The following is a 17,466-nucleotide window of genomic DNA, read 5'->3' as shown; positions in this document are numbered from 1 at the left end:
CGAGTTTTGTAAAAAAAATTCACGCATTAGATAAAAACGAAAAAAGCTAAGAAATTGGAATAAATTATTCAGAAGAGGAGAGGTGGTGTGGTTGGTAAGGACAGTTTTTGCACCCTACGTTTTGTAGGGAAGTTCACAAATTTGGATAAATTTTCATCAAAGTTAGAAAAAGTTCATCAAATTTGAAAATATGTTAGTCGACTTGAAAAGTTCATCAAATTTAGAAAATTTTCATTATTTTGAAAAGTTCATGAATTCAAAAGATTCGAAAAAAAGTTCACAGAAACAAAAAAAATTCATAAACTCAAGAAAAGTTCACGAAATTGAAAAAAGAAGAAAAACGGCCAAAAAAAGCAAACAAGCTGTAATCTAGCACAAAAAAATGAGCGTTGTTAAAAATAAAATAAAAGAATAAATTATCACGAAGCGGATGCTGTCCCGGATGGTTAGCGCGCTCGTGCATTGCCTTTGAGGTGCTGGGTTCGAAACGTCACGTCGCACGTTTTTTGAAACGTTTTGCAGAAAAACGTAAAGAAAAAAGAGTATGACGGGCCGGCCCAGTGCGCGCTGTGGTCAACATCGCTGCTGCTTGGCCCGCGAGCCAGACAAATCCCTGCCACGTCAGCGTTTTTATGTCTCAAATGATGTCAAGGTTCGATTTAGACCGAGATTGCGTAGTTCAGGGTGCAATCGATCGGGATTTTGACTTGAGGGTTCATTTTGCCAAACCACTACGAGTTTAGGGTTTAAAATAGACTTTTTCCTTTAGGAACGGAGGGAGTAAAACATTTGACGTGCCAACCGTTTACTCTGAATGAAATATTAATTGCCCTCCCAAACATTTCGGCTGAGTTCGCTTCCCGCCGTCAGGCCCGAAAGAGAACTCCCGATTCCTTTGACGCCGCTCTTCCTCCCCGCGCGAGGAGAGAGCCGGCGGCGGCTCGGCTGCTCCGACCTAGTGCCGACGCCATGGAACCCTTCAAGGTACCCTTCCCCTCTCCCCTCCCTTTTTTCTACTCTACTCTGCCGCCGCCCCTTTCTCTTCTCGCCTGACGCGATTTCCTCATGCAGGTCCGTCCAACACCCCGGATTCGATCTGATTCGCTCCGAGGCTCTGGATTTGGGGATTTCTATGAAACACGTACGGTACGACCAGGTGGTGCTTGATGTGGTTCTGGTTGTGCATCTTCTAGCTCGTGCAATTTGCAGTTTCTGTTTAGACAGGCAGGGGCGACCTTTAATTTAATCGCTTCTACGGCGGAACCAGATATGATTAGGCAACTAAATAAAACTGATTGGTTTTTGTTTAGCAAGTTATGAAATCACATAAAGAAATACCAGCCGTGAGAGAACACACCACTACATATAATGAAGCCTGCCAATCATCCATGCACTCGTTGTTGTTACCCAACCAGGATTCTATTCTTTACAGAAACCCCACCAAGAACACAAAGAATAATTCAGCCTGACAACAACCACCTCTACGGCTCTACTGACTACCTACAACCACAAGCGATAAAGATTTGTGATTTTTGTGTGCATGAATGGATTAATTTCTGAATTCCAAACAGAGTGCACGACTGAATTTCTGAACGGATCATCCTTTATTTTGGTTGAATTGGGGAACGAAATAAAATCATTTCTGATGCGGTCGGTTTTCTCACGCAGGTGTGCGCCCCCAGCACTCTGGATCCCATCTGATTTGCTCCAAGGCGCTGGATTTGGGGAACTCTCTGAAGCACGTATATGACCAGTGATGCTTGCTGTGATTCTGGCTGTGCATCTTCTACCTCCTGCTTCGGGCCCTGGACACCTTTGGTCAGCTCCCTCCCTCCCTCTCTCTCATGCTGCTCTCCTTTTCTTTCAGTCTGTTCTGCTGTGTTTGGTAGAAACTGGACGACTTTTGATTGAGTTGTTCGTCACTGCTTTCCTTTTAGCACCACTGCCTGCTCACTCCGATTAGTCTAAGTGCAGAGGACGGCACCAACGAGTCCGTTGTCCTGCAACCGCGCTCACTTGGCCGCCTGTCGCCTTGCCCCTCCGGTGGCCGCTTTCTTCTTTGACTCCGGGTAGGTAAGCCACCGGCTTCTCTCCCCTGTTCTTTCTCATGTTATGTGTGTCCACGGCCATCGAGCCGTGGTGATTTTTGTCTGCATGAATTGATTAATCTCCGAATTCGAATAAGCGTGCATGACTGAATTTATGAATGGATCATTCTTTATTTTTGTTGAATTGGGGAAGCAAATAGAATCATATCCTTTCATGCTTTCTTTTGGCTGATGCATTGTACGTGGGTGTGCTGTGTATACATGTAAAGGAGATGGGAAAGATGAGAGTAATAGTAGCTTTTAGAAAGGCATTGGCTTTTAGAAATCCTGGTATTGACGGGGGAAACATAATAATCACCGTGTCCTCGTATTGGCAGGGGAACGCGTCCAAATACAAAGAAAATAGGCAGAGAGGGCTCGCAGAACGGTGCCTGTACAGAAATGAGTTAAATTAAGTGTTATCCGGCTTGTTCTAGTTTAGTGACTTATTCGTGTTTATTGAAGTACTATTTAAATGTTCTGAATTCGCAGTCAATAGAAGGTTGGATTAGTGGGTTAAACTTGAAAAACATATTATTGCTTGACAAGAAGGTACTGTAGATGATAGGTAAGATAGATTAATTTCTGAATTCCGAACAGCTTGCATGACTGAATTTCTGGACGGGCCATTCTTTATTTTGGTTGAATTGGGAAACGAAATGAAATCATTTCTGATGTGGTCGGTTTCCTCACACAGGTGTGTGCGCCCAGCACTCCGGATCCAATCTGATTCGCTCCGAGGCGCTGGATTTGGGGAACACTCTGAAACATGTACGATCACTGATGCATGCTGTGGTTTTGGTTGTGCATCTTCTAGCTCGTGCTCCCAATCCCTGGAGATCGTGTTCGCCCTTTCTTTTTGTTACTACTAAATAAATGGCAATTAGATCATAATGTCTTTTGGTTGGCCTGCCCACATGTTTGCAACACAAGCATGGATTCATAGTGAGAACAGATATGGTCTAAGTAGTAAGTACACCTATTTTGGTGCAACATATCCGCTAGTATAAACTATGTTTGCAATTTGCGGTTTCTGTTCATACTTTAGACAGGCAGGGGCGCCATTTAATTTGGTCGCGTGTACGGCGGAATCTGATAACCAGATATGATTAGCTAACTAAAACTGGTTGGTTTTGTTTAGCATGCTATAAAATCACATAAAGAAATACCAGCTGTGCTAGAACACACTACGCCACATAATGAAGCCTGCCAATCATGCATGTGTTGTTACCCTACCCAATCAAGCATGACTGAATTTCTGAATGGACCATTCTTTATTTTGGTTGAATTGGGGAACTAAATAAAATCATCTCCTTTTCTGCTTTCTTTTAGCTGATGCATTGTACGTGGGTGTGTACTGTGTATATATGTAAAGGAGATGGGGAAAGGCGGGAGTAATAGCTTTTAGTAAGACACTGGCTTTTAGTACTCCTGGTATTGATAGAGAAAGATAATAATCAGTGTCCTTGTTAGAGAGTGTCCAAATGCCAAGAAAAAAGGAAGGCAGAGCCAATTAACCTTTTCCTGGAGATTAAAGTCACCTACTCTATGGAGGGCTCACAGAATGGCGCCTCTACAGAAATGAGATGACTTAAGTGTTAGATGGACTTGTTTTAGTTGGATGAGCGGGTTAAACTTGAACAACCTGTTCTCTCTCACGCTGCTCTCCACGTTTGTTTGAATTCGTTTTGCCTTGTTTGCTACACCCGGGAATTTTTTTGATTCAGTTGTTCGCCCTTTTTTGTGTTGCGGTCAAGTTCCTAACTGCTTTCCTTCTTATTAGTACCACTGCTTATTTACAGCGACTAGTCTGATTGCAGAGGACGACATCAGCTTCCCTAAAGATGTGAAGCTGCCCATCCTTAATGGTTTCTACTGCCATATCTACAACTCCGACTGGATTTATCATTGTATTGGATCTCTCTTTATGTGGCGCTCACTCTGACACCTCCGCCATAGGTAAGCCACTAGTTCCTCCTCTGCTCTCTATCATGCTCTGTGTGCAGTCGTGAATTTTTTGTACACGAATGAGATACTTTCTGAGTTCCGAACAGTGCACATGATTGAATTTCTGAACATATCATTCTTATATTTGCTTGAATTGCGAAGCCAAATAAAATCATCTTCTTTTGTGCTTTATGTTTGCTGATCCATTGTATGGTGTACTTTGTATTCTCTCCGTCCTTAATGGCTTGTCCCTCAAATGTATCTAGCATTAAGTTAGTGCTAGATACATCCATTTGAGAGATGAGCTTGGGACAAGCTTTTCCGGACGGAGGGAGTATGTATGTAAAGGAGATGGAGAAAGATAGGAGTTTTCCCTGTTTATACATTGGCTTTTAGAAATCCTGGTATTAATGGGGGAAAGATAATGATCACTGTTTCCTGGTTACAAATCGTCTAAATACGAAGAAAATAGGCGGAGGTATTAAACTTTTTTCTGGAAATACAAATGAAGAAAGACATTGTATTTCTGGAACCAAATAAAGATCGCTCCTTTTGTGTTTTTTATGGCTGATTCATTGTATGGGTGTACTGTGCATGTACTACACCCTCTGTACCACAATACTTGTTGGGGGAACTTGTACTAGTCTTCCTCGACTACAAGTATTTTGGTACAGAGGGAGTAGCTTTTAGAAACAGATGATGACTTGGATGAACATTTCTGCTATCATATATTTATAATTTTCTGGGTGGAGGGAGTAACAGATGATGACTTGGATGAACATTTCTGGTTCGTGCTATATATTTAGTTGCTGAGTTGATCGACAGGATTTAGAAAGCGTCCAAATACGAAGAAAATGGGCACAGCCATTAAATCTTTTTCTATAGATTAAAGTCTCGTTTTATATGGAGGGCTCGCAGAATGGCACCTGTACAAAAATGAGTTCAGTTAATTGTTATCCGGCTTGTTTAGTTTGTTGACTTATTCGTGTATAGTGATTCATATTTAAATGTTCTGAATTCACAGTCAACAGTCAAAAGGAGGTTGGATGAGTGGGTTAAACTTTAACAACCTATTCTCTGACACTGCTCTCAAACGTGTGAATTTGTTTGCCTCGATTTGTAGAATTGGAACGAATTTTGATTGAGTTGTTTGCCCTTTTTTTGTTGCGGTCAATTTCATCACTACTTTCCTTAGAACCACTGCTCGTTAACTGTGACTAGTCTAATTTTAGAGGACAACGTCAGCATCCCTCGAGATGTGAAGCTGTCCATCCTTAATGGTTTCTATCACCATATCTACAACCCTGACCGGAGTTATCAATGTATGGGATCTCTCCTTATCTGACGCCTTCGGCATAGGGGTAAGCCACTGGTTCCTTCTCTGCTCTCTCTCATGCTCTTTGTGCCTATGGCCAGAGTCGCAGTGCCTTGTAATTTCTGAGTTTCGAACAGTGTGCTTGATGAAGTTCTGAACGGACCATTCTTATATTTGCTTGAATTGGAAGTCAAATAAAATCATCTTCTTTGGTGCTTTTTGTTTGCTTATCCATTGTATGTGTGTACTATCTATCTATGTAAAGGAGATGGAGAAAGATAGGAGTTTTCCCTGTTTATAAAGACATTGGCTTAAGAAATCCTGGTATTGATGGGGGGAAAGATAATAACCACTGTTTCTGAATTTCGATCAGCGTGCATGACTGAATTTATGAATGGATCATTCTTTATTGTTGAATTGGGGAACCAAATAGAATCATCTCTTTTTGTGCTTTGTTTTTGGCTGATGCATTGTATGTGGGTGTACTGTGTATACATGAAAAGAGAATGGGGAAAGATGGGAGTAATAGATTTTTGAAAGGCATTGGCTTTTAGAAATGTTGGTATTGATGGGGGAAACGTAATAGTCACTGTGTCATGGTTAGAAAGCGTCCAAATATGAAGAAAATAGGCAGATCTGTTAAACATTTTTTTAGAGATTAAAGTCACCTATTCTGTGAAGGGCTTGCAGAATGGTGTCTGTACAGAAATGAGTTAAATCAAGTGTTATCCCGCTTGTTCTAGTTTAGTGACTTATTCATGTTTATTGATCCGTATTTAAATGTTCTGAATTTGCAGTCAATAGGAGGTTGGATTAGTGGGTTATAGTTGAACAATCTGTTCTTGCTTCTGTTGAGGCTGATGTTGATAACAAGGTAGATGATAGGTAAGATAGGTGAGTGCAGTTCAGTTGTGGTGCAGAGTGTTGTACATGTTAATGATACATATACCATTTACTTTGGCATGACATCCTTGACTGCACAGTTAAGTTGTTGTCTACTTGGCCGAGATAATGTTTTTCCTGAAGCAATATTTGTTGTTATTCTTTATGTGAAAATATAATTATATGAATCCTTGCACTTTTATCAATGCAACAAGTTTGAAGATGACATGGCACCAGAAATGTAAAATCAATGAAATACATGTGGATGCATGCTTTGGACTTTTAAGACTCGATAGTTTTATTCCTTGACCTTTCAAGCTCTCTCCTTATCCAACGCCTCCGGATTTATCATTGTATAGGGTCTCTCCTTATCCAATGCCTCTGGCATAGGGGTAAGCCACTGGTTCCTTCTCTGCTCTCTCATGCTCTATATGCCCACGGCCATCGAGTCGCGGTGATTTTTTGGTACACGATTGAGATAATTTCTGAGTTCCGAATAGCGTGCTTGAATGAATTTTTGAACGTATCATTCTTATATTTGCTTGAATTGGGAAGCCAAATAAAATCATCTTCTTTCGTGCTTTTTGTTTGCTGATCCACTGTATGTGTGTTAAGGAGATGGAGAAAGATAGTAGTTTTCCTTGTTTATAAAGATATTGGCTTTAAGAAATCATGGTATTGATGGGGGAAAGGTCACTGTTTCCTGGTTAGAAAGCGACCAAATACAAAGAAAATAGGCAGAGCTATTAAACTTTTTTATGGAAATACGTACAAATATGAAGAAAGACATTGTATTTCTGGAACCAAATAAAAATATCTCCTTCTGTGTTTTTTATGGCTGATTGTTTGTATGGGTGTATTGTGCATGTATGTAAAAGGAGATATCTTAGAAAGATGGGAGCACTAGCTTTTAGAAACACATTGACTTAAAGTCATCTTTTACATTCTTTTCATATTGGAATCTAAAAGTGTCCCCTTTTTGGTTAACAGAAGAGATTGCAAAGGAGCTTCATTTTGGATGACATCCCGATGACAGTGGCCAACACCACCTCATGGGCATGAACACCCTCGATGCTGCTGGCGGTCTTGCACGCTACCTATCTACCTGTATCTCCTTGAGGTCAAGATGGACGTTCAGGGTAATTCATTCATTCATGCCTTTCAGTTCCTAGATCCTCCCCAACTCTCTAGTCCCTGTAGTCTAGTTTTGGGACAGAATTTGCGCGGCCTTGTTTGATCTATGGCACAAATTTCCGTGAGTTATATATTTGTACGCTTGGTATGCAAAATGTCAACGATGAAAGTGTGAGAGTGCATGTTGTGGTAGATAAACTTGCATTTCTATTTGGGGAAATGGACACTAGTTCTGCAGGCATTTGGTTTTCCGCTGAAGTACAGTGAAATTCTTACTTTGGATGAGTAATTGTGGATTCGACAGAAATGTGATGCTCCTGATGCTGCATGTGTTGATGCTAGTAGCAACATGGGCATTCAGTGGAAAAGGGAATGGTTCTGAATTTAGTTTGCTGTGATGAAGCAACTAGTGTGGCTGATAGTGTGCTTGCCAGAAAAAGTATATCCTTTGAAGCAGCAAGTTTACATGCCAAACTATTTATGGAATGGAAGACAAGAAAGGTAACATCCAAAAGATAGATGCCTACCCGATACAGTTTTCCTATAGTAAAAGTTTTATTTCTTGCTTGTGGTATTCTTAGGATTTTCTGCAGGTCTCAAATGGTAAGAAAGCATCATTAGTGTTTGCGATCATATAAGTGGATTAACTTGTAGTTATGGTTTCTTAAAGAGAACATTCCTTGTTTGTTTTCTTGCATAGAATATTTCTTTTGTATCGGGGCTTGATCTCTACAAGTTTGTCTATTCGCAGCTCTGAAAATTTTCATTCTCTTGTGAAAATGTCTAGCATTCTATGGCTGGTTAGATGCTTGGTTAAATGGCATCATCATCGTGTATTTGGCCATTTGCTCTTCTCAGATATTTGAAGTTGAAGCATACACACGCGTCTGACCTATGGCCTTGACAATTCGTTGCTAGTTTGTGAAAAAGTGATAAACGATATATTTGTCTTCTGACTTTATGCAAGTAACTAGGATTTTGTAACATACATGTATGCTACTTTCGTAACATTATAAGGATTTTTCCATTCTCACCATACTATAATGAGTTCAATTTCATTGCTTTTCTTAACTTGCACTCCCTTCGTAAAGAAATATAAGAGCGTTTATATCACTAAAGTAGTGATCTAAACGCTCTTATATTTGTTTACAGAGGGAGTACTGGTGAGTCCCTGGTCTCTGCTTTGTCTTCGCGACCTGAGATGGTCTGGCCATCAAACCGTGGGACTGTGATGCTGGCCATTGAGCTGTTGATTTAGTTTTTGGATTTGTGGTGGAGGCCCTTCCCCGACCCTGCGCAAGCGGGAGCTACATGCACCGGGCTGCCCTTTTTTATTTGTGGTGGAGGCCAATACAATCTTCCATGCTGATGATTTTATAAATTGGCTACATCTAGCTTTAAACATTAGTGACTGTCCTCTAATTGCATATGAAGCCAATCTAAACTGCAAATGGTGAAAAACAAATGCCAGGTTTTGTCTAGATAAACATAATATGGTACGGTTGCTTGGTGTGTCAAACTCCCTCGTCCCATAATGTAAGACGTATTTGCAAGCTAACATAGCTTGCAAAAACATCCTACATTATGGGATGGATGGAGTATTTCATATAGGCTGCTCAAAGGTGAAGCATATTTGGACATTTCAGGAATGAAGGTGTATTTTCCTTTTTGTAGCAGGGCTAGCTATGTCATAATGGTTACACTTGATGTGACAACATGATAACAACTCCCTGGTTATGATTATAACCTTAGCTTGGAAAAAAAATAGCTCATTACTTTAATTCTAGAGTGCAATAATGTTCTCATAAAACGCTAGCTATTTGTATCAGATGAAAACATTGAAGGGATGTCTTATTATTTGCCTCTCCTTGACTTCTGTTGTAGACTATTATTATTTTTCTCTTCCTTGTTACATGATAAATGTTGGCATAGGAAAGGAACCACTTGGATTATGCGGTGTCCAGCCAGATCATGCTTCCATGTTATTTTCATGATGTTCCCCATAAATACAATGTTGCGTAGTTTTCTGTGAGCACAATCCTTGAGAAAATTTACAAGTTCAAGCTTCCTTTTGTTGTACTGAGTGGTGGGTTCTATTTCTGCCGGTTTTTGCAGGATTTAGTGTTGGGAGTTCAATTTCAATGATGGAGCTGTTGGGGCGAACTTTTCTAGATGCAGTGTGATGCGAACAGTTTGGCCGCAACCGTGGCGGTGGTGGCCATGTCATCCTTGGATTTGGTGAGTCCTTGGTTTCCACCCTCTTCCTGCCTTGAGATGATATGGCTATCTAGCCGTGTCCGGTTGTGGTGCTGGCCATCGAGCCAACGATTTGTGGCATGGTTATGTGGTCATGCTGTCTTATGGTGGTGGTATTCCAGCCCCCGTAGCCTGTCTTATGGTGTTGGACGGATTTCCAGATGCATTGTCTTTCTTTTCATGCTGATGATTTTTTCAAATTGGTTGCACCTATTTAAATATCAGTGATTGTTCTTTTATTGCATCTGATTTTCAAACCAATATAAACCACAAACAATCAAAAACAAATGTCAGGTTTTGTCTAGATAAACATACTATGGCACGATTGCTTGGCATGTCATATTTTGTATAGTCCGCTCGAAGGTGAAGCATATTTGGACATTTAAGGAATGAAGGTGTATTTTCCTTGCTGTAACATGGCTAGCTAGGTCATAATAATTACACTTGATTTGACAACATGATGGCAACTCCCCACTTATGATTATAGCTTAATGATCTGCTTGGTCGGTCATATACAGATGTGTTGTCCCCAACCGTGGATATTGAAATGTAACAAAATTCTTCATCGAGAGTGATATGCTAAAGATGTTGCCTCAATATATATAGGATTGGCCATGATTTTCTCTTTCTTTAATCTACTGGTTCAAACGAAAATAAGAAAGCCACATGCATTGAGAACAATAACAATTGAATTTCCATCTGCAAGATCGTTTAGTTCGAGCAGTGGAGTGGCACCACGGCCATTCTGGTGCATTGACCATAATGCATGTATGTTGGCCTCCATCTCCACCGCTCGATCGGGGGCATCGGCCAGTCCTTCTGGTGCGTGTCATTTGTTTTCGTGTGAGTGTCGATCTGATCACAAAAGGGTGCAATGGAGACGGTCACCAAACTTGATGTGTTTTTACCTTGGGGCAGAAATCCTACACTTTTCTAGCTTGGGTAGAAGGTACTTTGCTTGTAGCTACTTTTTCAAGAAATGAACAGTTGCCCTGTGTGTGTGCCTCTGTGGTGGTCCAGTGCACTTTAAGAATCAATGTACTCCCTCCGTCCCAGATTACTTGACTTAGATTTGTCTAGATACGGATATATCTAACACTAAAACGTGTCCAGATACATCCGTATCTAGACAAATCTGAGATAACTAATTTGGGACGGAGGTAATAATTAATTACTGTAATGGATCTTGTGATATTGACAGAGGTCAGATGGTACACTTGTTTGATTCCTAGTCTTTGCCATGTAGTATATTTTATATACCATGTGTCGTGTATGCGTGCGAATGATAATTCTTTAGGGTTAGCTACTCATTGTTGGACTCCAATTTATGTGTTGTGCATAGGTGTAGGTGATAGATACTATCAAGAACATTATACTACACTTGTTTAGTTATTGTTTTCCCAGCTTTGTTGCTTCCTTGTGATACCCATTTCCCTGGCAATTAATTAACCTTGTTTTCTTTCTCTCTGGCCAGGGAGGGCCTGACAAGATGGTGAGCATGGTGAAGAAATCTATGCCGGAGATTGGTGGACCCACAGCCATCGGGGTAGGTCGTTTAGCTGTTGGAAGTTTGATCTCCTGTAGGGCGTAGGGAGCGAGAAGACCTACCGATGGAGGTTATAGTGCTGCTTGGTCTATGGGAACTCGGCTAGTTGTCTTTTATACTTGAAAGTGCTGAGGAGTGAAGTGGCCCCTGAGACCTGATATTAGGAAGCACTACGTGAAATGTCAAGATGAGCCGGACTTGCAACTTGTGCTTTGTCTCTTGGCTGGTTGTCAAATATGCTTCACCTTTGACATGTCTTTATTGCCGAAAGCTGGTGCATGGGCTTCGCCCTTCGACTTGTCTTTATTGCCTAGTATGTCCTTATGAATTACGTTTCTATGACCAGCTTTAATTTTCCTTCCATATCCACCATTTATTGGATATTATATGTTGCTGATCTCATGATATGTATTTCCAGCGATGGGAGCGCACCAGGAGCTAGGGAGCATAACTATGGTACGATTGTCCTCTAATTGCATATAAACCGCAAATGATGAAAAACAAATGCCAGGTTTTGTCTAAATAAACACACTATGGTACGATTGCTTGACGTGTCATATTTCTTATAGACCGCTCGAAGGTGAAGCATATTTGGACATTTCAGGAATGAAGGTGTATTTTCATTGCTGTAATTGGCTGTAATAGTGCTAGCTAGGTCATAATAATTACACTTGATACATGATAACAACTCCCAGCTTATGAATATAGCTTAATGATCTGTTTGGTGGGTCATATATTGATAGTCACTTGGTTCCAAACCTTAGCGTTTGTTAACTATGTTGATGACTTCGATTTTGAAGAGATATTTGCGCCCAAGATGAGAAAATCATAGTATCAATCTGATCGTTTCTTTTTGCTGCAGTGTCAGTGCCTGCACCTTCTGTTGCCGATGTGGACTTGGGAATGCCTAACTTGTCAATGAGCATGTAGCAGCAGTTCTCTCCCAGGGCATTGAGTTCACTGCGCCACAACTGTCTCTCTTTTGACTGTGGTCCAGGTAACTGCTCGGTTTCTTTCCTGCTCTACCCCATGCTTTCTGGTGCCCGACGCTCCTGCCCAGGCCATGGTTTGGTCCTGGCCTTTGAGCTTAAGTAGTTTATTGTTTGGAATATATGGCTGTTTACTCAATGATATCTCGGCTTCATCCGTGATTTGGAGTGCATGAATGTTGATTTGCTTGAGTTGGTCCTTTCCTTCTTTGCATCTGAACTGGTGGAGGCTGGTGGTATTGAACCCAAGAGATACTGTTGAAATCGATGTCAATTGCTCCCTATTTATGTGTAGTCCCCAATCGTGGACATTGAAATGTAATGAAATTCTTCATCAAGAGTGATATCCTAAAGATGTCACCTCAATATATATAGGAGTGGACATGATTTTCTCTTTGTTTAATCTACTGGTCCAAACGAAAATAAGAAAGCCACATGCATTTACAGCAAAAACAAGTGAATTTACATCTGCAAGCTCCTTAGTTCGAGCAGCGGAGTTGCACCACGGCCATTCTGGTGCATTCACCATAATGTATGTATGTTGGCCTCCATCTCCACCGCTCGATCGGGAGTGTCGGTCATTCTTTCTGATGCGTGTCATCTGTTTTTGTGTGAGTTTCGATCTGATCATACAAGTGTGCAATGGAGACGGTTACCAAACTTGAGCTGTTTTTACCTTGGGGCAGAAATCATACACCTTTCTTGCTTTGGTAGAAGGTACTTTGCTTGTAGCTATTTATTCAAGAAATTAACAGTTGTCCTGTGTGTGTGTGTGTGTGTGTGTGTGTGTGTGTTGGTCCAGTGCACTTTTAGAATCAATGTAATTATTTACTCTAGTGGATCTTGTGATATTGGCAGAGGTCAGATGGTACACTTGTTTGATTCCTAGTCTTTGCTATCTAGTACTCCCTCCATCCCAAAATAAGTGCCATTGATTTAGTTCAACTTTGTACTATTTCTGTACTACATGAGCGACACTTATTTTGGGACCGAGGGAGTATATTTTATATACCATGTGTAGTGTATCAGTGTAATGCTAATTCTTTAGTGTTAGCTACTCATTGTTGGACTGATGTATATATACACACTCCATTTTATGTGTCTTGCATAGATGTAGGTGATGGATACTGTCAAGAACATCATACTACAATTATTTAGCTACTATTTTCCCACTTTGTGTTGCTTCTTTGTGATACCCATTTCCTTCGCCATTAATTAACCTTGTTCTCTCTCTCTCTCTCTGGCCAGGGAGGGCCTGACTTGATGGTGAGCATGGTGAAGAAATCTATGCTTGAGATGGGTGAACCCGCAGCCATTGGGGAATTTCGTTTAGCTGCTGGAAGTTTGATCTCCCGTAGGGCAGACGGAGCGAGACGACCTACCGATGGAGGTTGTGGTGCTGGTTTGTCTATGGGAACTCGGCTGGTTTTCTTTTATATTTGGAAGCACTGGGGCCCTGAGACCTGATATTTGGAAGCTCGGCATGAAATGTAAGACAAGCCGGATGTGCAACTTGTGCTTTGTCTGTTGGCTGGTTGGTTCCGAAAGTGCTAATAGTTATGGCTGGTGATACATAAAATGGCCTTATCGTTGCCTGTTGGCTCGTTGTTTTCTGGTGAAGTGTTGGAGGCTGATGGTATTGAGCCAGACGCTCCTTCTGTCTGAGGCACACAAGATGCTGGTGCATGGGCTTCACACTTCGACTTGTCATATTGTTGCCTAGTATGTTCTCATGAATTATGTTCCCATGTCCAGGTTTAGTTTTCCTTTCATATTTCCGATTCTTTGTGATATTATATGTTTTTGATCCAATGATATGTATTTCCAGTGATGGGAGCGCAGTCACTGCCAGTGATGGGAGAGCAGAACTGAAGCATAGTCGACAACGGTTCAGTGGTGGCTGCCCGTTCCTCGGTTTTTGGTGAGTCCCTAATCTTCTCATTATCTCCGTGCCCTGAGATGGTATGGCCATCGAACCGTGGCTGACTGATGCTGGCCATTTAGCTGTTGATTCAGTTTTTGGATCTGTGTGGTGGAGGCCAGCACAATCTTGCTATTGTGATCATCTTTCTTTTCGATGAACTATGTCACAATATACGTGCTTTGCAAGTTAGTTTTGGTTATTTGCAACTCATAGATGAAAGGGAAAAAACCCTGGAAGTAATGAACTGGACTGCTCTTTAAGTTTCACTTATTCAACTTAAGCTAAAGCCCATGCAGTTTTCTGTCCGTACCAGTTTTGTTTGTTAGCTAGAAAGCTGATTAATTGTACCTATTTCGTTGCTGTTTCACTTCTTCAACTTAAGCTAAAGCCCATGCAGTTTTCTGTCCGTACCAGTTTGTTTGTTAGCTAGAAAGCTGATTAATTGTACCTATTTCATTGCTTTTCTTTACTTGTACTGGTGAGTGGTTATATAATGATGTTAGACATATAGGTTTGGTGCCATAATATTAATTGCTTTTCTTGTTCCTAAAACGCTGCATCTCTGCCACGTGTGCTTCATGTATAATTGATCTCTTGCTTGATATTTGCTCCATAGCCAGACTACTTTTTTTGAAGTATATGGTTCTTATATGTGCTATGCTATATATGCAGGCATCAGTTGGGTCTATTTAAAGAGTAGAAGAAAGCATTTGAGCTTCGGCACAAAGAATCTGGTCGTCCAACACCTCCCCTGGCATAGCGACACCCGCTTCTCGCAGCACCTCCGGTTGAAGGTATTTTGGCCTTATGTGTTCTTGTGTGGTGTTTGTTAAGGTGCAAGATCCATCATAGCTTTGCCTCTTTTGAACTGTTTGATTATTCATTTGATTGGCTGATTCATGCTAGAAAGACTCCTGCATGATCAATCTGATGGAGTGGTTGGAAACTTTGAGCGTGCTTTGGTTTTTGTGATCACATAAGTGGATTTAGTTCAACTTGTAGTTCTGGTATCTTGAGGAGAACATTCCTTGTTTGTTTCCTTGCGTAGAACATTTCTTGTTAGTTTTCTCGAGTGACTTTTTGTATCAGGGGCTTATCTCTATAAGTCTGTCTATTCATAGCTCCGAAATATTTCATTCTCTTGTGAAAATGTCTAGCATTCTATGGCCGGATAGATGCTTGGTTAAATGGCATCATCGTTTTGTATTTGGCCAGTTGCTCCTCTCAGACATTTGAAGTTGAAGCACACACACACGTCTGACCTATGGCCTTGATAATTCATTGCTAGTTTGTGAAAAAGCGATATATGATGTATTTGCTTTTTAACTTATGCAAGTAACTAAGATTTTGTAACATAGCATGTATGCTACCTTCGTTACATTACCAGGATTTCGCCATTCCAATAATGAGTTCAGCTTCATTGTTTTTCTTAGCTTGTACTGGTGAGTGGTTAGATAATGCTGTTAGACTTGTAGGTTTGGTGCCATAATGTTAATTGCTTTTCTTGTTTGTCAAACGCTGCATCTCTGCTTTACATGTGCGGTAAATGTTGAATTGATCTCTTGCTCTATGTTTGCTCCATATCCAGACAACACTTTTTGAAGTATATGGTTCTTATATGTTCTACGATATATGTGTAGGCGTCAGTTGGGTCTGTTTAAAGAGCAGCAGAAGAAAGCATTTGAGATAAGGCACATGAATCAAGTGCCAAACAATTTTGATGTCCAGCACCTCCCCTGGCATGGCGGCAATTGTTCTTGTGTGGTGTTTCTTAAGGTGCAAGATCCATCATACCTTTGCCTCTTTTCAGCTTTTCTATTATTCATTGATTGGGTGATTCATGCTAGCAAGACTCATTGCATGATCAATCTGATTGAGCGGTTGAAAACTTTGAGAGGAGGCTAGCTAAAATGTCAATATTGAATTAAACCAAGCGTGCTTTGCTTTTTGTGATCACGTAAGTGGGTTCAGTTCAACTTGTAGTTATGCTATCTTGAGGAGAATATTCCTTGTTTGTTTCCTTGTGTAGAAAATTTCTTGTAAGTTTTCTCGAGATCATTTTGATATGACACAAGCCGGTCTATTCGCAACTCTGAAAATTTTCACTCTTGTGAAAATGTCTAGCATTCTATGGCTGGATAGATGCTTGGTTCTCATGATCTTACTTGTAGGTGATGAGTAAAGCATGTTATCTTTGCAAAATAGTTCAATTTCTTTCCATATCTCTGATTCATCGTGGTGGCTGATCTCGTGCTATGTATTTCCAGCAACGGGAGCACAATCAATGTCATGTGCAGAATTTTGTTTGAATTGATAAATTGATGAGCTTGCTTTAGCAGATCTACAAGGAATTTGCTGTTGCATGTGACTTGTTTTACATATTTCCTTACGTTCAGGATCTGTAATGTGCTAAACTGTTGTTGCATGTGACTTTTTTCAGATGCACGACTGTGGCAACTTGGTGTGGGGCTTGGTGATTTTTCGTCGTCGCTGTCTTCGACGTTGGTGGTGCGCCGCCTTGCTTCGAGCGTCATCGTTGCCTCCTGTGCTTCTACTACTTAGGTAAGTTCCTGGTCTCTCCTTCCTCCTCTCATTTGAGCTGTGGCCATAATGTGCTCTGCTCCGGTTATCGAGCCGATGTTCTAGTGGTTGTGGTCAGGTGGTGGTTCGGGCCATCGAGTCGATGAGCTATATTGAAAAAGCTGACCGGTCATCGAGCCGATGTTCTAGTGGTTGTGGTCAGGTGGTGGTTCTGGCCATCGAGTCGATGAGCTATATTGAAAAAGTTGACCAGTCATCGAGCCGATGTTCTAGTGGTTGTGGTCAGGTGGTGGTTCTGGCCATCGAGTCGATGAGCTATATTGAAAAGTTGACATGTTCAGGCTTAGTGATTTGAAAGATCATGTTCCGGCTGTTTGTAACAAGATTGAAAGTTTGAAACTCTAGTTGTATTCAGGTTTCCGCGTACCCCCCGGGTGGTGTGTGCATGTCGAGCATGGGGCGGCCCATGTCATACGAGCAGGAAGGCCGTTTACTTGTTGGCAGTTTGAGCTCCTGTAGGGCAGATGGAGCGAGAAGACTGACAAAAGGAGGTTGTATAGCCTGCTTGGTTTATGGGAACTCTTCTGGTTTTCTTTATATTTGAAAGCACTGAGATAAGTGCCCCCTGAGACCTGATGTTTGGAAGCGCTAGATGAAATGTAAGACTAGTCGGACGAGTGCAACGTGTGCCTTTTCTATTGGCTGGTTGTCGCCGAAAGCGCTGATTGTTATGGCTGGTGATACATAAAAAAGAGTTCTTGTTGTTGCCTGTTGGGTCATTGTTTTCTGGTGTTGATATCCATGTCATTTGCGACATTGCCTCCCTTTTCTTCAGAATGGATTGA

At 41.2% G+C, this 17,466-nt stretch overlaps 2 long non-coding RNA genes and 1 other non-coding gene across 15 annotated transcripts; all 3 read left to right on the top strand.

Moving 5' to 3' along the window:
- The first annotated feature begins 893 nt into the window (after positions 1-893).
- On the top strand, positions 894-7,241 carry LOC119326495. 7 transcript variants are annotated; one of them, XR_005158014.1, is made up of 9 exons: positions 894-984; positions 1,072-1,141; positions 1,669-1,818; positions 1,975-2,073; positions 2,785-2,858; positions 3,908-4,046; positions 5,267-5,395; positions 6,147-6,243; positions 7,222-7,241. It is a non-coding gene; the product is annotated as an uncharacterized LOC119326495 (long non-coding RNA). The 7 variants fall into 7 exon arrangements; XR_005158012.1 differs by having other exon boundaries at positions 1,072-1,146; positions 1,975-2,069; XR_005158010.1 differs by having other exon boundaries at positions 1,072-1,146; positions 6,147-6,234.
- Positions 7,242-7,249: 8 nt separating this feature from the next.
- Positions 7,250-17,466, top strand: LOC119326494. 7 transcript variants are annotated; one of them, XR_005158005.1, is made up of 11 exons: positions 7,250-7,370; positions 9,481-9,603; positions 11,096-11,480; positions 11,586-11,623; positions 12,030-12,164; positions 13,405-13,646; positions 13,778-13,878; positions 13,985-14,077; positions 14,753-14,874; positions 15,721-15,856; positions 16,521-17,466. It is a non-coding gene; the product is annotated as an uncharacterized LOC119326494 (long non-coding RNA). The 7 variants fall into 7 exon arrangements; XR_005158003.1 differs by having other exon boundaries at positions 13,405-13,878; positions 16,521-16,642; positions 17,037-17,466; XR_005158007.1 differs by having other exon boundaries at positions 13,405-13,878; positions 16,521-16,642; positions 17,027-17,466.
- LOC119327129 lies at positions 7,865-7,981 on the top strand. Its single transcript, XR_005158408.1, has one exon. It is a non-coding gene; the product is annotated as a small nucleolar RNA snoR104 (small nucleolar RNA).

Source organism: Triticum dicoccoides, chromosome 6B, assembly GCF_002162155.2.
Source record: "Triticum dicoccoides isolate Atlit2015 ecotype Zavitan chromosome 6B, WEW_v2.0, whole genome shotgun sequence".
In the NCBI taxonomy this organism is placed as follows: domain Eukaryota; kingdom Viridiplantae; phylum Streptophyta; class Magnoliopsida; order Poales; family Poaceae; genus Triticum; species Triticum dicoccoides.
The sequence above is the reverse complement of the archived record's forward strand: the minus strand, read 5'-3'. Positions and strand labels throughout refer to the sequence as shown.